Source organism: Ranitomeya variabilis, chromosome 4, assembly GCF_051348905.1.
Source record: "Ranitomeya variabilis isolate aRanVar5 chromosome 4, aRanVar5.hap1, whole genome shotgun sequence".
NCBI classification, from domain to species: domain Eukaryota; kingdom Metazoa; phylum Chordata; class Amphibia; order Anura; family Dendrobatidae; genus Ranitomeya; species Ranitomeya variabilis.
In genome coordinates, this window is record NC_135235.1 from 557,609,030 (window position 1) to 557,636,552 (window position 27,523).

Genomic DNA, 27,523 nt, shown 5'->3' on the forward strand with positions numbered 1-27,523 from the left:
TTCAGCATATATATAAGTTCACTCTTAAGTCCTTCATCTAAATTAATGATAAAGATGTTGAATAACACAGGGCCCAGGACAGAGCCCTGTGGTACCCCACTTGAAACATTCTTCCAACTGGATGTGCAGCCATTTACGACCACTCATTGGGTCCGACCACTAAGCCAGTTATGAATCCACCTAACAGTTGCCCTGTCTATTCCACACTTGGTCATTTTTTCAATAAGGATGGTGTGAGATACTTTGCCAAATGTTTTGCTGAAGTAGAGATTATATCTACCTCATTTCCTTGATCCACCCAGTCAGTGACTCTGTCATAGAAGGAAATTAAGTTAGTCTGACATGACTTTTTAGTTACAAACCCATGCTGGTATGGTTAATCACTTAATTTTCATCCAAGTACTTACATGCATGTCGTTTAATAATTTGTTCAAGGATCTTACCTGGAATAGAAGTAAAGCTCACTGGCCTATAGTTCTCTGGATCCACCTTCTTCCCCTTTTTAAAGATGAGGACAACATTTGCACTTTTCCAGTCTTCTGGGACAGATGAGAACTGCTACTGATAAGATTTTATCTAGATAAAAGGGAGAGGAGGAGTAGGGTGGAGCTCTATCTCTAGCTCCTCCTCCTCTCGTCTACTTAGAATTGTATCCATAGCAGCGACCACCTGCTATCTCAGTAATGGGAAAGTCTGTCTTCACTGAATGCAAATTTTACCTCAGAATTGAGAATTTTCATAATGACTGATCAATTCTGGCAGATATAGAAGCAAATCTCTCTGATAAGATATATTTTACAAAGTTGCTTAATCTTATGTGTACTTTTGATGGAATAAAAATTGAAACAACGCTTAGGCTTTAACCCCTTAGTGACAGAGCCAATTTGGTACTTAATGACCGAGCCAATTTTTACAATTATGACCAGTGTCACTTTATGAGGTTATAACTCTGGAACGCTTTATCGGATCCCGCTGATTCTGAGACAGTTTTTTCGTGACATGTTGTACTTCAAGTTAGTGGTAACATTTCTTCGATATTACTTGCGATTATTTATGAAAAAAATGGAAATATGGCGAAAATTTTTAAAATTTTGCAATTTTCAAACTTTGTATTTTTATGCCCTTAAATCAGAGAGATATGTCACAAAAAATAGTTAATAAATAACATTTCTCACATGTCTACTTTACATCAGCACAATTTTGGAAACAATTTTTTTTTTGTTAGGGAGTTATAAGGGTTAAAAGTTGACCAGCAATTTCTCATTTTTACAACACCATGTTTTTTTTAGGGACCACATCACCTTTGAAGTGATTTTGAGGGGTCTATATGATAGAAAATAACCAAGTGTGACACCATTCTAAAAACTGCACCCCTCAAGCTGCTCAAAACCACATTCAATAAGTTTATTAACCCTTTACGTACTTCACAGGAACTAAAACAATGTGGAAGAAAAAAATGAACATTTAACTTTTTTTTGCAAACATTTTACTTCAGAACCATTTTTTTTAATTTTCACAAGTGTAAAAACAGAAATTTAACCACAAATTTTGTTGTGCAATTTTTCCTGAGTACGCCGATACCCCATATGTGGAGGTAAACCACTGTTTGGGCGCACCGCAGAGCTTGGAAGTGAAGGAGCACCGTTTGACTGTTTCAATGCAGAATTGGCTGGAATTGAGATCGGACGCCATGTCGCGTTTGGAGAGCCCCTAATGTGCCTAAACAGTGGAAACCCCCCACAAGTGACACCATTTTGGAAACTAGACCCCCCAAGGAACTTATCTAGATGTGTGGTGAGCACTTTGAACCCCCAAGTGCTTCACAGAAGTTTATAACGTAGAGCCGTGAAAATAAAAAATCGCATTTGTTTTCACAAAAATGATTTTTTCGCCCACAAATTCTTATTTTCACAAGGGTAACAGGACAAATTAGACCACAAAAGTTGTTGTGCAATTTCTCCTGAGTACGTCGATACCCCATATGTGGAGGTAAACCACTGTTTGGGCGCACCGCAGAGCTTGGAAGTGAAGGAGCACCGTTTGACTTTTTCAATGCAGAATTGGCTGGAATTGAGATCGGATGCCATGTCGTGTTTGGAGAGTCCCTGATGTGCCTAAACAGTGGAAACCCCCCACAAGTGATACCATTTTGGAAACTAGACCCCTTAAGGAACTTATCTAGATGTGTGGTGAGCACTTTGAACCCCCAAGTGCTTCACAGAAGTTTATAACGTAGAGCCGTGAAAATAAAAAATCTCATTTTTTCTACAAAAATGATCTTTTTGCCCCCAAATTTTTATTTTCACAAGGGTAACAGGAGAAATTAGACCACAAAAGTTGTTGGGCAATTTCTCCTGAGTACGTCGATACCCCATATATGGGGGTAAACCACTGTTTGGGCGCACCGCAGAGCTTGGAAGAGAAGGAGTGTCGTTTTACTTTTTCAATGTAGAATTGGCTGGAATTGAGATCGGACGCCATGTCACGTTTGGAGAGCCGCTGATGTGCCTAAACAGTAGAGACCCCCCACATATGACACCATTTTGGAAACTAGACCCCTTAAGGAACTTATCTAGATGTGTGGTGAGCACTTTAAACCCCCAGGTGCTTCACAGAAGTTTATAACGTAGAGCCGTAAAAATAAAAAAATCGCATTTTTTCTACAAAAATGATTTTTTGCCTCCAAATTTTTATTTTACCAAGGGTAACAGGAGAAAATGGACCCCAGAAGCTGTTGTACAATTTGTCTTGAGTACGCCGACACCCCATATGTGGGGGTAAACCACTGTTTGGGCGCATGGCTGAGCTCGGAAGCAAAGGAGCGCCATTTGACTTTTCAATGCAAAATTGACTGGAATTGAGATCGGACGCCATGTCGCGTTTGGAGAGCCCCTGATGTGCCTAAACAGTAGAAACACCCCAAAAGTGACCCCATTTTGGAAACTAGACCCCCCATGGAACTTATCTAGATGTGTAGTGAGAACTTTGAATGCCCAAGTGCATCACAGAAGTTTATAATGCAGAGTCGTGAAAATAAAAAATATATATTTTTTAACAATAAAGATTTTTTAGCCCCCAAGTTTTTATTTTCACAAGGGTAACAAGAGAAATTGGACCCCAAAAGTTGTTGTCCAATTTGTCCTGAGTATGCTGGTACCCCATATGTGGGGGTAAACCACTGTTTGGGCGCACGGCAGAGCTCGGAAGGGAAGGAGCGCCATTTTGGAATGCAGACTTTGATAGAATTGTCTGCGGGCGTTATGTTGCGTTTGCAGACCCCTAATGTACCTAAACAGTAGAAACCCCCAACAAGTGACCCCATTTTGGAAAATAGACCCCCCAAGGAACTTATCTATATATATGGTGAGAACTTTGAATGCCCAAGTGCTTCACAGAAGTTTATAATGCAGAGTAGTGAAAATAAAAAATATTTTTTTCCCACAAAAAAGATTTTTTTAGCCCCCAAATTTTTATTTTCACAAGGGTAACAAGAGAAATTGGACCCCAAACGTTGTTGTCCAATTTGTCCTGAGTATGCTGGTACCCCATATGTGGGGGTAAACCACTGTTTGGGCGCACGGCAGAGCTCGGAAGGGAAGGAGCGCCATTTTGGAATGCAGACTTTGATAGAATTGTCTGCGGGCGTTATGTTGCGTTTGCAGACCCCTAATGTACCTAAACAGTAGAAACCTCCACAAGTGACCACATTTTGGAAACTAGACCCCCTAAGGAACTTATCTAGATATGTGGTGAGAACTTTGAAAGCTCAAGTGCTTCACAGAAGTTTATAATGCAGAGTAGTGAAAATAAAAAAATATTTTTTTTTCCAACAAAAAAGATTTTTAGCCCCCAAGTTTTTATTTTCACAAGGGTAACAGGAGAAATTGGACCCCAAAAGTTGTTGTCCAATTTATCCCGAGTGCGCTGATGCCCCATATGTGGGGGTAAACCACTGTTTGGGCGCACGGCAGAGCTCAGAAGGGAGGGAGTACCATTTGACTTTTTTAGCGCAAAATTGGCTGTCGTGTTTGGAGACCCCCTGATGTACCTAAACAGTGGAAACCCCCCAATTCTAACTCCAACCCTAACCCCAACACACCCCTAACCCTAATCTCAACCCGATCCATAATCCTAATCACAACCCTAACGATAATCACAACCCTAACCCCAAAACAGCCCTAATCTCAACCCTAACCATAACCCTAATCAAAACCCTAAATCCAACACACCCCTAACCCTAATCCCAACCCTAACCCTAATCCCAACCCTAATCCCAAACGTAACACTAATCCCAACCCTAATCCAAACCCTAACCCTAATCCCAACTCTAACCCTAACTTTAGCCCCAACACTAACTTTAGCCCCAACCCTAACCATAACTTTAGCCCCCGTCGTCACAAAAAAAGTTCAATGTAACCTTTTTTTTGTACGTCGCGTCCGCCATTTCTGCGCATGCGTGGCCGTAACTCTGCCCCCTCCTCCCCAGGACATAGACTGGGCAGCGGATGCGTTGAAAAACTGCATCCGCTGCCCACGTTGTGCACAATTTTCACAACGTGCATTGGTACATCGGGCCGACGCATTGCGACCGCCCCGTACTGACGCAAGTGTGAAAGAAGCCTAAGGCTACTTTCACACTAGCGTCGTACTCGGCCCATCGCAGTGTGTCGGGCCGACGTACCGACGCTAGCGTTGTAAGCGCCGCACAACGGGTGCAGCGGATGCTGTTTTTTCAACGCATCCGCTGCCCCATTGTGAGGTGCGGGGAGGCGGGGGCAGAGTTCCGGCCACGCATGCGCGGTCGGAAATGGTGGACACGTCGCACAAAAAAGTTACATGTAGTTTTTTTTGTGTCGACGGTCCGCCAAAGCACGACGCATCCGTCGCACGACGGATGCGACATGTGGCAATCCGTCGCAATGCGTCGCTAATGCAAGCCAATGGAGAAAAAACGCATCCTGCAAGCACTTTTGCAGGATGCGTTTTTTCTCCAACGACGCATTGCGACGGAAGCCAAAAAACGCTAGTGTGAAAGTAGCCTAACCCTAACCCTAGCCCTAACCCTAACCCTAAATTTAGCCCCAACCCTAACCCTAACTCTAACCCTAACCCTAACCCTAACTCTAACCCTAACCCTAACTCTAACCCTAACCCTAACCCTAACTCTAACCCTAACCCTAACCCTAACTCTAACCCTAACTCTAACCCTAACCCTAACCCTATCCCTAACCCTAACCCTAACCCTAACTCTAACCCTAACTCTAACTCTAACCCTAACCCTAACTCTAACCCTAACTCTAACCCTAACTCTAACCCTAACCCTAACCCTAATTTTAGCCCCAACTTGTCTTCTCCTGCCGGCCGGCAGATGGCAGCAGATGGCGGGCGCACTGCGCATGCGCCCGCCATGATGAAAAAGCCGGCTGGCAGGAGAAGACAGAAGAGGACCCAGGGACCCCGGGTGAGTATGATAGGGTCCCCGAATCCCCCTATTTCTCTGTCCCCTGATGTGCGATCACATCAGAGGACAGAGAAATAACTGATCGCTTTTTTTTTTTTTTTTTTGCGGTCGCCGGTAAACTGTTAATTACCGGCGATCGCAAAGCAGGGGTCGGTGCAAACCGACCCCGATCATGTTCTTTGGGGTCTCGGCTACCCCCGGCAGCCGAGACCCCAAAGATCTTCCGGGTGCCGGGCGGCGGGCGCACTGCGCGTGCGCCCGCCATTTTTTCCCGGAAAAAAGATGGCGGCACCCATGGGGAGACACGAGGAGCACCGGGGGAGGTAGGTGAGTATTGGGGGGCTATTGGGGGCCATCGGGGACCACATTTCTCTGTCCTCCGATGTGCGATCACATCGGAGGACAGAGAAATTAAATGGCAAATCGCGTTTTTTTTTTTTTTTGTTGCGACCGCCGGTAAACGGTTAATTACCGGCGATCGCAACTCGGGGGTCGGTAAAAACCCCCCGAATCATGTTCTCTGGGGTCTCGGCTACCCTCGGCAACCGAGACCCCAGAGAAAATCCGACTCTGGGGGGCGCTATTCACTTTTTCCACAGCGCCGTTAATTAACGGCGCTGTGGATAAAGTACCCTTAGCGGCCGCCGTTAAAAGGCGTATCGGCGGTCGTTAAGGGGTTAAATAATGAACATATACAATAAAATTAGCTAGTGTATTGAGGACTCACAACTTGCAAGGTCATCTGCCTGAATCCTCAGACTTTTCACTACCAAACTTTAAAAGAATCCAGCAATGCAGAGCCAATTCCATAAGACTTTGGCCCTTAGTCATCAAATTCTGGCATGAAATAGTTTTGAAAAGTCCCAAAACCTTTGTACAATAGGTATATGGGCCATTTGCAGTCCAATACTCATAATAATGCACAATTAGAGATAGTAGTTACCCCCTTACCTCCTGGGCCCCTCTGCGACTGCAATAGTTGTACCAATGGTAAGCCCGCCCTTCGTCATGACTGTGTTGAGGTGAGAATTCTTCATCTGGCATCAGTAAGGTACAGCTAAATCAATTACAATTTTATCATATTTACCTTTATGTTACAACTGTAATATTTTTAGTGGCCATTTCATCAGGAAGGACCAAATCTACAAATCTACATACCATAGGGAGCCTGTTATCATGATCTTACATATGGAAACAGTGGTATGACTGTGTAGGTGCTTGTCCCCCTATAAAAATTATCAGATGTGCCTTTCATGACAAATCCAGTATAGAAACTATATGCAAATCAGGCTGGATGTGATTTGGGGGCGTGTCAGTGTACTTGAAAAAGCAGTCTAAATGCAGTGACGCCCCAAGTGCACTGCCAGTCTGATTTGCTTATGGCTTCTATAGCAGATTTCTTAGAAAATCTCGACAAAAAGGGTATAATTTTATAGGGAGAACAAGTGCCTCTACACGTGTGTATAGTTTTCATGTATTCATTTTTTATTTCTGTCATATAAACATAAACCCAATATGATGTTTGTCAGATCAAGGTTTGTTTTATTTGTGCTTGATACAAAGATTCTTCCTCTGTGTTTTCCTAGAAAAAAAACTATATGAATATTTCAAGATCCGACTCCCAGTTCTTATTTGTTGATGTTTTCAATAAAATGAGCTGATGTAATTCAGAGGCATGCATAGAAGCCTGGCCTTTACACTTGTGTAGGTTTGTTTTCTCTCTACCAGATAATATGAAAAATACGGGTGGGTGTCAGTCATTAAAATGCAGAGTTTGTAAAAACATGTTAAAATTATTCAATTGAAAACAAATATAAATCTATCTATCTATCTTTCTATCTATCTATTATAATAATAATAATCTTTATTTATATAGCTCCAACATATTCCGCAGCGCTTTACAGCTTAACAGTTTCAAACACAACAGTCATAAGTAACTACTTTAGCAATACAATAATTAATGCACAAAAAGACGACCCTGCTCGTGAGAGCATACAATCTATCATCTATCTATCTATTATTCTATTATCTATCTATCATTATCTATCTATCATCTATCCATCTGTACATATCTATCTATCTATTTATCTATCTATCTATCTATCTATCTAATATCTATATATCTACAGTATCTCTCTATATTTGTCTTTTTGTCAAGTGATTTCTTTATAAAGCTTATAACCAATATCCATTAAAATATATATATATATATATATATATATATATACATATACAGTATATATATATTTTATTTATTTTTTTAAATAGAGACTAGTTATAAACTTTATAAATAAATGGGATGGCAAAAAGACATGCCAATGGCGAATCTGCCATAGAGTACTGAACCAATTAATCATTGCCTATCATGTCTGAGTTCTCTAACGTTACTAAACATTTCAGTTCTGTTTTATATCATATACGATGCATTCAATTTCCAAAGTCATGCCCTCTGGGCACCTCTTCCTTAAATGAATGCCATCCCCAAATTCCTCAGCAATCAGCAGATTGTAGTGTGGTCTTGTCCTTTTGTGGTTCCCTTTTAAAAGAAGATAATCACATACAATGTAATTTTAAAAAATCACATTAATTTTACCTCTAATAAAAAGTACAAAAAAACTATGTAGTCATTGTCACTTTAAGAGGCAAAACATGTTACAACACTCGGATGAGGCATATAATCCAGATAGCTTCCATACTCACAAAGTGGTGCTGTTGTTTAACGTTGAAGTGATTAAGGTGGTTTTCAAGTTTCATAAATCCATCTTCCCCATTTTAAAAACAAACTGGCTTTACTCATTCTCCTTGGGTCCAGGATCAAGTCTCCACCACTGTCCATGTGTCTGTTATTGTTTACAGCACTGATGTCATGTTGAAAGCACTGCAGCCAATCAATGAGCTCTGCTTGAGTAAACAGTAAAAGGCACAGAAATTGAAAAAAGTCTTTAATATAACAAATTAAGTCTTGGATCTCTGGTCACTTTACTGCTGGTACATGCCAGGGCTGTGTTATTTCATCACGAGACTAACAAGCAGTACCATCCCCATCAGATTTCATGTAGGCCCATTTGTAATCAAGACCTATGCTCAAGAGCCCACTGCTCTATTCCTTAGAGGGGACTTCCACAATTTTTATTTATTTTTATTCTATAGCCTTTCTCACTGGAAAAAGAAAAAATAACTATACTCATCCATTGCAGATCCAGCACTACTTCTCTACCATTGGCTCTGTTTTTGGTGATAGGCTACAACAGAACAACTCTGTGACCATTCTTGACTGGCCCAGCCAGAGCCCTGATCTAAACCCAATTGAGCATCTCTGGAGAGACCCGAAAATGGCTGTCCACCAACGTTTACCACCCACCCTGACAGAACTGGAGAAGATCTGCAAGGAAAAATGGCAGAGGATCCCCAAATCCAGGTGTGAAAAACTTGTTGCATCATTCCCAAGAAGACTCATGGCTGTACTAGCTCAAAAGGGTGCTTCTACTCAATACTGAGCAAAGGGTCTGAATACTTATGACCATGTGATATTTGAGATTGTCTTTTTTAATAAATTTGCAAAAATTTCTACATTTCTGTTTTTTTCAGTCAAGATGGGGTGCAGAGTGTACATTAATGAGAAAAAAATGAACTTTTTTGAATTTACCAAATGGCTGCAATGAAACAAAGAGTGAAAAATTTAAAGGGGTCTGAATATTTTCTGTACCCACTGTACATATACATTAGTTAGCTGTTGGTCAACAGCTCTCTCTCTCAACAGACCCATACAACAGTACACTCAGCTTGGTTGAATATTTGTGTTCTCCATAAGAAGGCCTCTTGTTGAGGAACAGTCAGGAGGCCCCAAACAAAATTTGATATTCTGTTGATCCTTCAAACATTGGTGGGCTCAGATGTCTTTTATCTAATGTGCATTGTGTTACACAACTGAACTTTCAGGCTACACTTCAGGCCCCCAGGCTTTTAGTACAGCTTCTCTCTAGTCCCCACACAAGGGGCTTATTTTATTGTCCGGATGGAGTCCAACCATAGCCTCTTCGATAACTTGAGCTTAGTAATGGTAACTTGCACAGGTTCCTTCTAGGCAGAATGTCACAGGTGTGTCAGAGGCTGCAGACAGTCACAAAGCATCTAGATGCGAAGGTCTCTGCGGTTGGCTTTGCAGACATATTTCTAATCCTTCTGACTCTTGGATCCAGTGGCAACCTTCCCCGGCTCTAACTGGCACACCTTTATTGGGTATTTATAGACTTCCTATTTGCTTCTGAGAATCGCCGGTGATATTTCCATTTTCCCCTGTTGAGGTTTGGAGCTGTAGCAGTCAGATATCTTCCTCTTTGGTGCTTTTGGAGGATGTCTGCTTTACCTCTCTGATTCTACTCAAGATAAGTGTTCCCCTTATTTGTCTATCCCCACTGTCGTTAATTGTAATGGGGATTGACTAGTGCTTACCCCCTCCGTTCCCTAAGCAGGGCTTATTGCCAGGGTCAGGCAGGGATTAGGATTCCTGCTCGGCAATAGGTGCAGAACCTATATAAGGACATTTAGGGCAGACAGGGTGACTTTAGATCTGCCTAGGGGTCCCCATTCCCCCTTCCCTAGTGTTGGGCTCCCTTCCCCTCATCCCTTCGAGTTGCACTTAGTCTTCCCAAACTGTGAGTGACACGGACTTTATGTCCATAATTGACATCACATAGGCAGATAGCTCTGAAAACCACAGTCCTTAACAGCCAACCTACTCTTTGCATAACATGGGATCACAGTATCATGTCACTCCTAGGACACCCTAGTCACTTTCCTTCCAAAGACTTGCCCAAATATATCTAGAAGCTAAATCTTCACACAGCTCCTCTTTGGTCCCATATCATTCTTCCCAGTCATTTGGCAACTAAAAACGTCCACAAACATTGTCACTCTTATCTTAAAGATGCTGTCCACTACTGGACTAGTCCTTTTTATGGGGCCATAGTGTGGTGCATAAATTTAAAAAATCTATACTTATCTCTTGGACAGGTGCCACTCTTTTGCTCTCAAAAAACAATACTGCAGCCAATCAGTGGCCAATGATCGACTGCGGGATTTACTTTTTTGTCTTAGGGAAAGAACAGTGTTTCTTCCACTCAGATAAAAATTTGAAGAATTAACTGGTCATGTTTAGTGTTGAGCATTCCGATACTGCAAGTATCGGGTATCGGCCGATATTTGCTGTATCGGAATTTCCGATACCGAGATCCGATACTTTTGTGGTATCGGGTATCGGGTATCGCAACAACATTAATGTAATAATGTGTAAAAGAGAGAATTAAAATAAAAAATATTGCTATACTCACCTCTCCGACGCAGCCTGGACCTCAGCGAGGGAACCGGCAGCGTTGTTTGTTTAAATTTCACGCTTTTACTTGGTTACGTGAAGTCCCGGCTTGTGATTGGTCAGGGCGGCCATGTTGCCGGGACGCGGACCAATCACAGCAAGCCGTGACGAAATTACGTCACGGCTTGCTGTGATTGGTCCGCGTCCCGGCAACATGGCCGCCATTAACCAATCACAAGCCGTGACGTCACGGGAGGCTGGACATGCGCGTATTTTAAAAAGCGCGCGTGTCCAGCCTCCAGTGACGTCCCGGCTTATGATTGGTCACGGCGCCATGTTGCCGGGACGCGGACCAATCACAGCAAGCCGTGACGAAATTACGTCACGGCTTGCTGTGATTGGTCCGCGTCCCGGCAACATGGCCGCCCTGACCAATCACAAGCCGGGACTTCACGTAACCAAGTAAAAGCGCGAATTTTAAACAAACAACGCTGCCGGTTCCCTCGCTGAGGTCCAGGCTGCGTCGGACAGGTGAGTATAGCAATATTTTTTATTTTAATTCTTTATTTTACACATTTATATGGATCCCAGGGTCTGAAGGAGAGTTTCCTCTCCTTCAGACCCTGGGAACCATCAGGAATACCGTCCGATACTTGAGTCCCATTGACTTGTATTGGTATCGGGTATCGGTATCGGATTGGATCCGATACTTTGCCGGTATCGGCCGATACTTTCCGATACCGATACTTTCAAGTATCGGACGGTATCGCTCAACACTAGTCATGTTACATTATTTATCTCACGGGACAGGCGGAGGGTCACAGGGCTAAGAGCAGATGAGCAGCGATGATTTGGGAGGTATTTGTTCAGCAGATTATTTTCAATTTATTCCACAACCTGGGGTTGTTATTAAGGGCTCGTCAAGTAGTCGACAGCCCTAATAATACATAATAATGTTCGCATTGCTTAGACATTTTTCTAGGTTTAAGATCACTTGTTCCAAAGCTATTAAACTCCTAAGATATTGACAGTGAAACAAAATCTAACCTCAGTGAAAGTGCAAACCTTTGTAAAACAGGTCTCCAAGGTTTTCCAAAAATTAATTGTGAAATATATTAGTTATAGTTTCATTGCATCCTAATGGGAATGGTCCAGTCCAGCTTACATTAAGAGAAATCATAATAGAAGCCTCCACAAATGTCAGGATTGCAAATCTCATGAAAGTCAAAATTGTATCAATTTATCATTTCTGCACGCAAATGAAAAGTACTTTCCTCTTCTGACATTACTTAATGTAAATCATGTAAATCTGGAAACAGGGAACAGCTGTAGGCTGATGTGAAAATGAAATCTGGAACAGTAATGCAGGCAAGAGTCATCTTCATTCAGGATCATTTGTAATAATAGCTTTTCAATCTAAAGAGTTTTCAGTTTATTTTGGTAAAGAGTTTATGATTTATTCGGATAAGTATGGCAGATGCTACGGAAATTAGTGGCATGTGAGATGATCAGAAATTAAATAGTAAGCTATTGGTATTCCCAAAGAAATCTGATAATCCATTATCACTATCACTCATACATGTGGTGGTAAAGGGTGGCATTCACACCCTGAATGGCAAGAGAATGTGTAAATTTGGTGTCCAATGCAAATTGCTAAAAGGCAAAAAATTCCTTACTAAAGATGATTAAAATATAGTATTTATTACTTATTTTAATAGGATACGTGGTGCAAATTAAAATCACAAAGGTCAATAAGCAGTCCAATATGTAGGACTACAGTATGCACTACCTCATACTTAAAATTTATTGTGCTCCTTTGTCTGATGAATGTATTCCTAACATACTTCTGTCAATAATCAAATGTTCATTTCAGTTTTGAGTAACCACTCTGCTACTATCAGTATAATCTTACTGACTGATAGACTGACCTATGTAATTAAGAAGAAACACACATTAGCCTCCCCAACATGTTTCACAGTTAACTGGCATCATCAGGGGACCAGGGCCGGCGTTAGGGGCAGGCAGACTAGGCATCTGCCTAGGGCCCCCATTACCCCAGGAGCCCCCAGCCAGTGTCATGCTGCTAATAGCAGCAGACCACGTGGTCGTTATGGGGACCATGATTCAATGGGGTCCGGTGCCAGCACCCCCTCTGCATCGCACAATGGTATCTTAGATGCCGATAAAGTTGGAAGCAATGATGGAGGTGAGAGCGTCACTTGGTGCTCCCTCTCCCATCATCCCCCAGTGGGCAAAATGATATAACTTCATTGCGCAACACGCTGTTCCGGACAGTAGAGCTGTTGAGGTGAGGAAACGCGCTGCAGTGGGGAACGAGAAGAGGTGAGTATGTATTTATTTATTTTTTTAAATCAGTGAGTACTTGGTGGCCATAATACTAGAGTAATATGGGGCTGCATTATACTCTATGAGGGAGCTGCATTTTACTTGTATGGGGCTGCATTATAATCTATGAGGGGCTGCATTATATTATATGGGGGGGCTGCATTATACTCCTATGGGGCTGCATTATACTCCTGTGGGGCTGCATTATATTCCTGAGGGCTGCATTATACTCCTGTGGGGCCTTTATTTTACTTCTGTGGAGTGGCATTATACTCCTGTGGCGGTTGCATTGTACTATATGGAGGACTATGGGGTGTATTGTACTATATGGAGGACTATGGGGCACATTATACTAAACGAGCAAAATACTGCCTATTCAACAAGTGTTTGGATTGTTTATGCCAGAACATAAATCATTGTTCTCAGCAGCACATCGCCCAGTAAAAACTGCAGATATGCTTCTGATAACATAATACTGTATGTGGACAGATTAATCTACTAGTAATCGTTCTGTGCCCATCATTCTTCCTCAGGCGGTGTAAAGAGGCCGGGAAACAAGCATTGAACGACTTCAATATTGTCGATCACTCTCATTTAACAGTCTGAACTCAGCGCATGCAAATACAACGAAAATACAACCAAAATGTTTCTGTGTGATAAAGCAATATGTCAGCATTTGGGGCCCCACTTTAAACTTTCGCCTAGGGCCCCACTTTGTCTAAAATCGGCCCTGCAGGGGACTGACGCTATAATGAACGAATTTATAACCTCAGACCCCTGATGATGCCAGTTCCTGGTGAATAGCATCATCAGACAAAGGGACACAGTTAATTTAAGTATGAGGTAGAGCACACTGTATTCCTGCTTATTGACCTTTGTGATTTTAATTTGCACTACATCTTGCTATTAAAATAAGTAACGAAACCTATGTTTGAATTTTCTTTAGTTAAGGATTTTTTGCCTGGTCATTTGTATTGAATATGGTTTATTCTACACTGACTTTTCTGAACAGCTTTGATCTGTGCAATAAGTGTATAAGGTCTGCTCTGCAGTACCTGGCAGTGGGTGCTGCACATTGATCAGAGCTGCATCGTACTGCTGTAGACAATTCTGACATATGACCTCCGCTAGAGCTAATAACAGCCGATCAGCAGGAGTGTTGGGTGTCAGGCCCCCATAGAAATGATGTTGAAGGCCTATTAATATCATATGATTGGAACCACCCCTTTAAGGCTGTTCCTTGAATCGGCATCGTTTTATAATACTTATTTGTGTGTATGTGGATTTTGTAGGTAAAACTGCAGTCTGCCCACCAATTTCTTGACAAGAGCAAGATTACTTAGATTGCATGAGTCCTAGAGGTTGAACAGTTTTGCTTCCTGTTGGCTCTTTCTATTACAGGTCTCCACTTTTGTCTAGGAAGGTTGCCGGATATACTAAGACTGTGTAAATAGAAATAACCCAGGGGCAGCATGGTGGCTCAGTGGTTAGCACTGCAGCTCTGGAGTCCTGAGTTCAAATCCCACTAAGGACAACATCTGCAAGAAGTTTGTACATTTTCCCCTGTTTGCGTGGGTTTCCTCTGGGTTCTCCGGTTTCCTCCCACCTTTCATACTAATAGGGAATTTAGATTGTGAGCCCCATTGGGGACAGCAATGATAATGTGTGCAAACTGTGAAGCGCTGTGGAATATGTTAGTGCTATATAAAAATAAAGATTATTATTATTTTTTTATTACTAACCCATCTAACCAAGCAAATTAATGGAAAATGATTTTTATTTTTTTTAGATGTTTATTATGATTTCTTATATAGCGCTATCATATTCCACAACATTTGCCATCGTCATCATTGTCTCAATTGGGGCTTACAATCTAAATTTCCAATCTGTATGTCTTTGGAGAATTAGGCAAAAACCGGAGTTCCTAATATAAATCTATACAAATATGGGTAGAACATATAAACTCGATACAGATGTTGTCTTTGATGGGATTTGAACCCAGGACCTCAGCGCTGCAATACAGTGCTAACCACTGAGATCACAGAGGCACGTACCATTAGAGTTTATTCTCTCAAGCTGAAATGATCTAAATATAAACTGCTATTACCATGAAATATGTCATTAATATAAAAGGAGATGAAAACAGGAAAGATATAAATACACTGTTGCACAATTAATACAATCCCAGTGACTGACAGTATAAAACATGACTTGGTCGGTGGTCGTAATTAGAAATATTCAAGGAGTTAGAAAATTATAGGAATATTTGACATTATAGAAGTGCTCATTGTGAATACCCAGGTTACTAATCACATCCTGTAATTAAATTAATAGAAAACATCAACTGTTCATAATATTTAGCTGTCTTGTTTTGCCAATTATAATCAGACTATATGCTATAGAATTACAGAAGTCAAAGTCATATCCAAAAACAAAACATATGCTATAAGTGTCACCATTACCGAATCTAATAGATATTATAAACTACTATTCTTTTAATTGATGGTGTTATGTTATAATTTAGCTGTCCGCCATCTGAGTTCCTTGTTACCCAATTATGTAAATTTCCTTGTGTACTCTCATAGGCAGCCCTGAAGCCTACATTTCCTATTATGTCTCTGTCTTTCCAGAGAAAGAGAGGTCAGAGTCTCATTACACTGCATTTGCCCTAGCTGACTCTTATTTATGGGTACCAGTGATGGATTAGTAACAGAACTTGGGTCTCATTGGAGAGTCTCAGTGTATCCTAGGTCATGCACCTTCGGCTGGTTATCCCTGGCTCCTGCTTGTGATTCGTTTCTCCCTATCAGATCATCTGGGTGAATAAGACGTGAATGAAGCTGCATCTTATAGTTTACTCTTGAAATTCTGCACACGACTACCACAAATTCAAAAGAGAGGCACTTTGAGTCAGGGATGTTTTGCAAATCTGCAGTTATTCATTGTACTGACTGCTCCTTTTCTTCCTTAATAAGGGTAGAAATTACATTTAAGCAGGACATTCTGCATAGATAGGCATAGAGACAAAGGAAAGCAGAGGTAACTGAGAGCTGTCAAGCAGGATGTCATTCAGATAATATCATCATGTAATTCACAGGAAGCCCTAGACAATGGGGAAAAATCTGCGGACTTAGCACTCATACTCATCTGTGTATAAATCAGACAGCTGCAAGCCGATAAAAAAATCAGACTGCACTTTGACTAACGTCATTCACTGATTTAGTATTCATCTGTGATTTTTTTTTCCCAGCTGAAATCTGGACTCGCCAATGCACGTCAATGGGTGTGAGAATTTTTTTTTACGACACATGGACCATCCGTTTGCCATCTGATTTTTACAGATGCATTGCCATTCTGCAACATAGAACACTGTAAATGGCCCTGTAAATGATTATAGAGAAAAAAAACACATTGCATACGCAAGTCATACGGATTTCATACAGATGCTATGTGAGCAATGTCGCATTTTACTCGCATGACACTCGCCGTACTTTTCTGGATCAACATCGGAGCGATGTTTTAAGCGCAGATGAGTGCGAGCCCTAATAGTCCAAATGGGAATATATGCGACATCTGACCATAGTAAGTCATTTCAACTGTATGGATGCAAATAAGCATGGATGACACAGATAGATTCCATGGAAAACAAAATGGAATGTTTTTTGACACATAGCTGTGCGAATGCTTTGGTAATGCTATCACTCAATGTACCAGTCTGATATATTAAAGTATACCGTTACAGTGTTGTGATTGCTGTACACAGGCTGGTTATGTGCGGATTCTGTCTCCTTTAAGTATTGTTTCTCCTTGAGATTTTTACGCCTGCCAGCCTTCATGACTTTTAAACAATCTATAACTATGATTTCCTTTGATTTACCGTCTTCATTCGTGTTTTCCGCAGTAGATAAGCTCTTTTGCAGCCAATTGATCACTTCGGTAACCTTTTCCTTCAACTGCAGTAGAAGGCTAACTTGTTCTCTAGACTTTTGTTGCACTGAGAATATTTTTTCTTTATCTCAAAGAAATGCCTTTAGCCTAGAAGAAAATAGAGGCAACATTGTATATGAAAAGTTATAACCAAAATAACAAAGACAAAAAAACTTGAAAACAAAGTAATCAATTTCTCTCTTGTAATAAGGTAAATCTGATGGGGCGTAATGCAAATACATATCTGAATCATCACATGCCTTTGACAGTTCCCCAGTAATGTATTATGGAGGGACTACTGAAACTTTTAAGTTCCCTTTAGCTGACTTCTGACAGTTTTTGCAAATAGCCAATAGGCCATCAGGACGTAGCTTACAGCAGATAATTACTGAATTTATCTGGTTTACAAATTAAAGTAAAATTTGATTTTGTTGCATCTTAAAATGACTGCTCTTGGTGCACCCATAGTGTGGAAAAAGAGTTCAGTACCCTTTCCCACCTACTTGTTTTCCTGCTCCTGTAAAGCCAAAGCTGTAAATCAAGTAAGAGATGGGCAGCAATAGGTAGGTGGGAAGGTGCAGTGAACTGTTTGGTCACACCAAGGGTGCACCGAGCACCTGTGCTTGGTTTGAACAGTCATTTTATGCTGACTGATTCCTTTTAAACTAGCTATATAGATTAGATGTGGCAATCTAATGTGTGGAGATCCCTTCAACTCTCACTGGATGGTAAATTTCAGGGAGTGAAAGGATCAGGCGCATGTCTTTTCATCTAACGTTCAAGTAGGTACCGGCCTGTCAAGTTTATAGACCAATAAGGCTGCGCAAACAGTGTTCTAGTTATGAGAACAAAAAAAAAAACATTAAAGCTATATACTGTACATAAGCCTGAATTCACCCTTTCATGTCTTAAAAACTTGAATGGACAGCACACAGCTGAAACATGGATGATATTTGCGTGTTGTCCTTTATAAATGCAGGCTCTATCATTACCATTGATTCGAGAATCAGACAAAACTCGGACAGGTCTCCCTTTCTTTATTACCACTGGTCGAAAAAGGAAGGCATAGACTATAATATAATGTGCAATCCATTAAAAACAAATAGCATCTATACATGTGTATCACACATGTAAATTGGCCCTAATTAAAAGTATCATTTTACTTTCATGCCTCTATGCTTCATGTAGCTTGAAGACTAAATTATGATTTACAGAAAGGTTACAAATAAGCCTAAGAAATGCTATACACTTGTATTACATCTCCACTAGATGGTGATCAACCTCTGTAAATGTGTATGAAAGACCATAAGATGCACACAGATCTGTAATTACACTAAAAGCTAAATACAATACCAGAAGAATAACGTGTTAATCACAAATACTTTACGCATCCTCACAAAACTGCAAAAGATAAATGACTGTAAGTGACAAAATGAACAATGCATAGTAAATTGCAGTACTAAAATCTTATACCTTGGTTGAATCATCTTGGAAAAATCTGGTTATTTTTGCCACTACTGTGCAGCACACAATAGCTTTGCAGCGATCATATCGGGGATATGCATTTCAATCAGTCTAACTGTTAGTATCCAATAAAACAGAAGGGATTATTTTAAGGATATTGCACACAACCACCTCCTTACACAAGTCTAAAAAAAAAAAAAGAAATAGTCATTTTACACTTCTGAGCTTTAAAGGAACCTGTCAGGTGATTCGTGCCATGAGGGATATTAATCGCAGCCTGACTGCACAATTGCAGTTTATTTCCTCTTTTTTTTTGTGAGCCTCCCATTGTTTCAAACCCACAAATTTCAACATTACAGGCGGGAGCTAAAGCTACTGAGCCTGCCCATAATGGTGAAAGTTGTGGATTCGAAACCCTGGAAGACTCACAAAAAAAGAGAAAATGGCTATGGCAGTTGAGTATGCTAATCTCTGAAAAGCTTAAGCAGTCACACTCTCCTTTCCAGTCACATGTCAGCTGATATGTACAGCTGACATGTGAACGCAACAGCTGCGGGTGGACTCATGATCCACCCGTGGCTGTTAACTAGTTAAATGCCGCTGTCAATTTCTGACAGCGGCATTTAACTTGAGCTTCAAAGAAGCTCACCAGAAATCCCGCCCATTTGTGACCCCTGGGTCACCAATGGGTTGGCATGACAATCAGAGGTCTCCAGCAGACCTTTAAGGCCGTTTTCCAGTGCATAATATGTTAAAACCAATGGTGATGTTCAAAAGTACAGCCCTCACGTGACCATTCTGACCCTAAAATAAACAGTTAAAACTCTGGGAAGAAGGGGAGCAAAAAACGAAAACCCCAAAATGAAAAATGCCTGGGGATTAAAGGGTTAAAGTATATTTTCTCTGAAAACGCTAGCGGCTTCAGGGTTAAATGTACTTTGTTGCTAACATGTTGCTATTAATAATTCTGCTAATGACTGAATATTGGATGTTAATGTCGCATTCCAAGAGCAAGAACATTTTTACATTTTACTGTCAATGTACTGTAACCGTAGGAGGGCTTTTTTTTTCTTTTTTTTTCCGGATGAGTGGTATTTTCCATTACCACCTTTTTAGGGTACGTACCAATACAGAAGCCTCCAATATGATGTTCTCATGATTATTGCAAAATGTGTCCATTAGAATAGCAATGCAACACAAAAAGCATACCTTGTCGTAGCACCTTACGCTATTAACTTAGCAAGGCAGCTGTTGTTCGGTCAGCTATTAAATCTGTATTTTATTGATTAGCTTATGTTTATTTCTAGAGGTAGACAATAAAAAAAACACTGTTTTTAGCATCTACTTTTTTTCTTTCAGGTATACTGCAAAAATACCGTTAATTTTATGCTATGGCTCCGAATGAATAATATATTAATACCAAATAAGTTTAACGTTTTATATAAATTTAACAACTTTTTGTATTAAAGCACAATGAAATATCTAATGAGAAATGTTCCCTTTGTTTCACCACAATTCAAGAATCATAATCATTTCAAGGGGTTGCAAAATAACATACATTTTTCAATATTTTTGTGTGCTTTTTTTAACTGATAAACAAGGAGAAAAAATATTATATTTTTTTATACAGTTCACAATCGTCAAAGCAGTGTTAAATATGTACTTTTCTTTGTGGTGACTATTTCTGATTACTAAAACATAATTTAGCATTTTATGTCCAAGGAAGGGAAGATATGGCAGTGATCAGTTCATCAACTATTGGTCCCTGATACGTGTCCTAGCAAAAATTGATAAAAAGCATACTGTAAGTGAAATATTTAAGTGCATTTACAGTATTTTATTATCATTAAGGCATATGTCTATTTGTAAGCTTAAAAGTAACGTGAGGGCATACTTCATAAGTAATGTGCCAAACACACAATAAGTCTCAGCTATAGGGAACTTTAGTGGGGATGAGCAAATGTGCTCAGTCATACTATGATATCACTCGAGTATCTGGATGCTCGGATGTGCTCGGCACTCGGCATGCTTAAGCCGGTGCTTGAATTTGAAACTCGAATCCCCACCCTGCATGTTTGGCACCTGTTGCGCTGTAATGCCATAGCAATATTGGTAGTATGACTGGTGGTATGACATCCTCAGAGGTTATAAAATGACAGGCGTCGCCACACTTGTACACTGACGCCATTGCACAGCTTAGGTACTGTTCTTATTGGGGGGAGAGAGTGCTTGTCCAGGGCCGTGTGTGCACAGTTGAACAAATCAGATTCTTCTAGCATTGATGCATTGATACTGTTGTTAAGTCTGAACCATCATACTAACAGCCCTTGTCAGGGCTATATCTGTGCTTTGCTTTTTGTATCAGATACAGTGCCTTGCGAAAGTATTCGGCTCCCTGGAACTTTTCAACCTTTTCAAACATAAAGGTACCAAATGTAAATTTTTGGTGAAGAATCAACAATAAGTGGAATACAATTGTGAAGTCGAATGAAATTTATTGGTTATTTTAAATCTTTGTGGAAAATTAAAAACTGATAAGTGGGGCGTGCAATATTATTCGGCCCCTTTAACTTAATACTTTGTTGCGCCACCTTTTGCTGCGATTACAGATGCAAGTCGCTTAGGGTATGTCTCTATCAGTTTTGTACATCGAGAGACTGAAATTCTTGCCCATTCTTCCTTGGCAAAAAGCTCGTGCTCAGTGAGCAATCTTGCCTTATGCAGGCGTGTACTATGGAGGACAGAGAATGAACTTCAATCCAATATTGCAGCCAGCATGCAGCCAGCGGGTAAGGAAAGGGTGAATCAAACACCCGAAAACCCCGCCCATATGACTGAAAATTGTTCCCTCCAAATTCAGGTGACAAAGTCCCTTTAATAATCACTTGGCCTAATATTGTAGTGCAGCTAGGAGGCTCAATTTCCTAATCCAAATTGTGATAAAACTGTGTTTCAGTGAGAAATCAGAAGGCCAGATTTCCACTTAACAATCGTTTGGATTAATATTGGGGTGCAGCCAGGAGGCCCAACTTGCTAATCCAAATCAGAAAATCGGATTTCCACTTAAAAATCATCAGGCCTAATATTGGGGTGCAGCCAGGAGGCCCCAATTGATAAGTCAAATCTGTGATTTGTGATAAAACTGTTTCGGTAAGAAATCAGCAGGCCAGATTTCCAAGTAAAAATCATTAGGATTAATAATGGGGTGCAGCCATGAGGCCCAGTTTGCTATCCCAAATTGCTTGTGATAAAATTGTGTTTCAGTGACAAATTAGGCCAAATTATACTGGGGTGCAGCCAGGAGACCCAATTTGCTAATCCAAATAGTTTGGGATAACACTGAGTTGCAGTGAGAAATCAAAAGGCCACATTTCCTCTTAAGAATAGTTAGATATAACAGTGTCTTTCAGACACACTATCTAAGAATATAAATAGTGATTGCTCATTTAGTGACAGGTGACTGACAGCTGTGGGCCTAAAGTTGTGAAAAGCAGGTTACAAGAATGGAAGGATACATGCAACATGAGTGTGAAAAAAAGCGATGTCATGGTGGAAGAGGGAATAAGCTTGGTGTTCGACATGTACATGGGTTAGGTGTTAATGCTAATGAAGGTTCAACCAAACGTACACCATCTCATCGTATCCAAAGACCACTGACAACATCTGTTTCTGGACAGACTACACCTCTCCCTTTCTTTGGCAGCCGCACAGCGCTACACGTTGTAGATGAGGGCCAGAAAGAGCATGTGCTTCAGTAGATGGCAAGCGCTGCATAAAGTGGCCTCTGCTCCTCTTCCTCCACCTTAACATCACGCACAGTACAATTCTCAGAGGTGGCACCCCAATCACCCTTGTTTCCCCCATATCACAAATCTCCAAACGCCCAACTGACTGTGGGGAACCACAGAGGAGCCATTCTGCAGAGCTGTTCACACATTCTATTGCATAAGCATCAGAGGTCTGCCCCGAAGATTGACAGATTCCAGATGTGGAAAGCATATGCACCAATGGCCAAAATGTTTTCATGTTGGATCCAGGGACAGACAAAGTAGTTTCCAAGCAGAATCCAGACCCTCGTGACCAGAGTTTAACCACCAGGGGTGGAGGTGATCCTTATGAGACACAGATAACAGAGGCGCATGCGGACTGTACTGTGGTGTCAGGGCAGAAAGAGGAGGAGGATGTTTCTCAGGGTGAGGAGTGTGAGAACAAAGAGGATGACGATAAGGTTGTAGATCCCACTTGGTATGAACCCAGAGATATGCAGCTGAGTAGATCAGCAGAGGAGGTGAAGGAGGAGGAAGATGAGGAGTTTACGTTGCAGCTTCCCACACAGACTCAAAGTGATGCAACCACGACCAGCACTGCATCTTCAGCCCCTACTCTGGTTGTGGCTAGCATCGGTCATGAGTGTGCAGTTCGCAGTGGCAGAAAGGTTGCCTAGCTTGGGCCTTTTTTCAGACGGCAAAGGATGACCCAACTTATCTGCTTCTTCTTCCTCCTCTGTCACTGTGCCAAGTCTTCTCACACAGGTCACTAGTCACAGAAACTACACTTGTTTAGCCCCTACAGTTGGGGTGAGTGAGAGCCCATCAGCTGATGCATAAGTGGACATGCCTGCGGTTTTTGTGTCACCTAGCAAAACACATCATTCTCAATCAACCATAACATCTCCGCCTTCACCTCACTCACAGTCCAGGAATTTGTCCTGTTCTCTGTACTCCAGCCTCTCTCTGCACAGCAGCTGGCCATCTGTCCTGCAGTTGTGGTCACATAAAAGGTTGTTTCCTCCTACACATGCCAATACTAAGAGCTTGAACTCCACCATCTCCAATATGTTGGTCATAGAAATGCTGCCTTTCCGCCTGGTGGATACAGATGGTTTCTTAAAGTTGATGACCTTCGCAGTCTCCCAGTACCATTTGCCCAGTCGCCGTTACTTCTCTAAGAAAGCTGTACCTGTGCTACCCCAGCATGTCACAGGTAACATTACCTGTCCCCTGAAAAAATCTATGTCCCCCAGGGTGCATTTCACCACTGACATCTGGATGAGCAAACATGGACAGGGGTGTTACATCTCACTGACTGGGCACTGCGTGACTCTGGTGGCTGTGGGGGCAGGTGGTCAAGGGGCTGCTCCACAAGTCTTTGAATCCCCAAGGCTAGTGGGACAAACCTCTGAATCTAACAGGTCCTCCACTTCTTCTGGTTCCTCTACCTCCTCTAGGGCCTCTACCTGTGCCCTCAACTTCTCCCTTAATCAGACAGAGATTTCCCCCCCACCTCTGCACTGCACAGCTATGGCTCACCGCAATCAGGCAGTGTTCAAATTAATATGCCTTGGAGATCAAGGTCACACAGCTTAAGAGTTGTGATTAGCTATTGAGGCCAAGTTAGAACAATGGCTGTCTCCACTGATCCTGCAGCCAGGGAAGGCCGTATGCGATACCTGGTGGTGGCCCTACGGTGGGGCAACCTCACATACGTGCCTTGCAAGGCTCACATCCTAAATCTGGTGGCACAGCAATTTTTCCACCACTAACCCGGCCTGGATGAGCTGCTACAGAAAGTACAGTCGCTGTGTGCTCACTTCCAACGATCGCACCCCGCAGGTCATCAACTTGCATTGCTACAGAGGTCTTTCCACCTACCGATTAATAATTTGATTTGCAATGTTCGAACATGGTAGAATTCCACTCTGCATATGTTGCATTGACTGTAGCAGCAACGATGAGCCCTGGAGCAGTATATCCTTTTGCATAGCCTGGTCCAATGCAGTATGGACATTGTGTACATCACACTTGTGTACTGAGAACAGATTAAGGACCTCTGCAACCTTCTGCACAGTTTTTAAATGGCTACTAAGATGGTAAGCAATGACGATGCCATCATCAGCATAATTTTTCCTTTTATCTACATGCTGGAGCACACTTTGTATAATGTGCGTGAGGAAGTGATTGTCCCAGAGGAAGAGGTAGAAGCAGAGGAGGATGCGGAAGAGATAACATTATCTCAAATTTCCAGACTGTCATACAGGCAGGTGCCATGGGAGGGTGGCTTACAGTGATCTAGGAAGGCTCATGGTACCAGACAAACTGTTAGTGAAGGTGCAAGAGCCGACGAGAATGAGGAGTAAGATTTGAGGATGGGCAACATTTATTAGATGAAGAGGATAATGATCCCCTCTCTGTTGTCTGTGGTTCGCTGGAGGGGATGGAGGAAGCAATTTTGAGTGTTATCCCGGCACCAACACACCATGGACTTGGACCTTATGGAATCGCCCAACACATGAACACCTTTTAGACGTCCAACCCCTGGAACGTCAAGGCGTTATTGCAAAAACATTAGCAGCAGTGTAAGTGGTATAAGCCATTTCTGTGAGTCATTTCACACATTTTTTAGAAAAGCCCTTGCACCAGCAGAAAAAAGTACAAGTCTGACACGTTGTGAACGACTGGAGAGGATGGTGCACGAGTATCTGTAGCTCAATATCAATGCCATTAGGGTGGGTTTAGACCCTTTTGCATTTTGGCCATCTAAAATGGAAGAGTGGCCTAAGCTCGCCTGTCACACCTTGGAGGTTTTCCCATGCCCGACAGACAGTGTTTTCTCAGAATGTGTCTTCAGCATTGCTGGTGGTGTCCTGATGGATAAGTGCATCCAGCTGTCCCCTGAAAGTGTAGACCACCTAATTTTCATCAAAATGAACAAGTCATGGATGTCCAATAACTTTTGCAACTTAGTCGCAGACTGGGAAGACTAGGCGATGGTGTAGCTTTTAGTGTCATGCATTGATCTCGCATTATTGCAGTCTGTTCCACCTTTGTCTTGGCTTTTGTGTCTGCTGTTGCTACTGCTGCTGTTACAAACAATTTTTTGAAATGTGGAGACTTGAAGTTGGGCCTTTGCGTTTCCATCTGGTGGGTTTGCCTGTGATGCAAGGTGTGTGAGAGGCCTATTATAATATTTCTACTAATATTGATGCCACTTTAGTGGTGTGTGATAATAATAATATTTGGAAATGTGGAGACTCCAAGTTGGGTCTCCATCTGGTGGGTGGCCTGTGTAAGTAGGGTTCCCTAACAGGCAGGCCTGAACTTACTTTCAGTCAACTACCTGTGCTACTTTCTTTACATTTTCCTACCAATAGTACTGTATGAAACTGATGTTTGTGGCATGTGAGTGTGACCAAAAAAAAAGAATGTGGAGATGTTGCATGAGGTATCAGGGCTCCCAACTAAGAAGGCTTACACTTAACCACCAGGTCCACATTAAAAGTTCAGTTCAAAGCTGTAAATGCTGGCCCAGATCCTGATACCTCATGCATGGCCCAGGTCTGACTGCTTCTATGCCATTAGTAAAGGTTCTACTGTGGGTCAATTGATCAGTCAAGTAGCTGTGTTACTTTCCTTACATTTTCTACCTATAGTACTGTTTGAAACTGTCTTTTCTACTATCCTAGTTTGGCTAGAAAAATAAAAAAAAAAATAATTGGAGGTGTTGCATGAGGTATCAGGGCTCCCAGCTAAGAAGGCTTTCACCACTACCTTAACCACCAGGTCCACATTGAAGCTTCAATTCAAAGTTGTAAATGCTGAGCCAGACCCTGATGCCTCATGCCTGGCCCAGGGCTGACTTCGGCTGTTTAATTTGCAAATTTCTACTGTGAGTTAATTGATACTAAACATTCGATGAATTGAGCCAAACCAAAGCTTGAAAGATTCGCTCACCTCTACTCCTCACTGCACATGCTAGAAAGGCTTTGTGAGCAGAAGAGGTCAGTTGTGGAATACCAGCTCCAACGCACTTGTCAGTATTCTGGTCAGCCTCCACACATAGCAACTGAAGAGTGGCATGGATGTATTAAATTAGTGCAGTTCTCCAAGATTATGAGGACTCCACAAAGATGGTGAGCAGTGATAACACCATAATCAGAGCAACAATCCCACTTCTGTGGCGAATTAAACAGTCGCTGCTGACAATTAAACATGAAGCTCTGCATGTGGAAATGGAGGAAGACATGAGACAGGGCGATACTACCCAGACCAACCTCATCTCATCTATTCAGCATGGATTGGGTAAAAATGAAGAGGTGGAGGCTGAGGAGGAGGAGAAACAGGAGTTGGCTGATACCCACACAAGCTTCGTCCTGCCTCTCCTACATGAGTGGGCTGAGGAAGGGAATGAGGAGGAAGAGATGGAGAGTAGTCATCATAGTGAAGACAGGGAAGTGTTGGCTGTAGGGGTCTTGTCACATATGGAAACTTTATGTACCACTGCCTTTTCTGTGACCCTTGCATTATATTTATCTTGGCCAAAAAAAGTACTGGTTGTTCACCCTGCTAGACCCATGCAGCAAGAACCTTGCATCTCTCCTTCCTAAGGCAGAGATGTCTATTAAAATGGTGCTATAGCAGAAGGCCATTGTGAAAAATATGTTGAAAAAATGCCCATCAGACAATGCTAGTGACAGAGGGCGCGCTTCATTGCCCAACCAAGGAGGAGAGGCAAGGGAGGCATACACCAGGTACAGCAGAGTCAGGGGTACACTGAGAAAGGCCTGGGACAATTTCATGACTCCCTCCCAGCATTCAGCATTGTGGGAATAAAAGGACTAGAAATAGTAAAAACCCAATGTGGCTAAACAAAGAAGTAAGACAGGCAATTAACAGTAAAAAGAAAGCATTTGCACTACTAAAGCAGGATGGCACCATTGAAGCTCTAAAAAACTGTAGGGAGAAAAATACTTTATCTAAAAAACTAATTAAAGCTGCCAAAAAGGAAACAGAGAAGCACATTGCTAAGGAGAGTAAAACTAATCCCAAACTGTTCTTCAACTATATCAATAGTAAAAGAATAAAAACTGAAAATGTAGGCCCCTTAAAAAATAGTGAGGAAAGAATGGTTGTAGATGACGAGGAAAAAGCTAACATATTAAACACCTTCTTCTCCACTGTATTCACGGTGGAAAATGAAATGCTAGGTGAAATCCCAAGAAACAATGAAAACCCTAT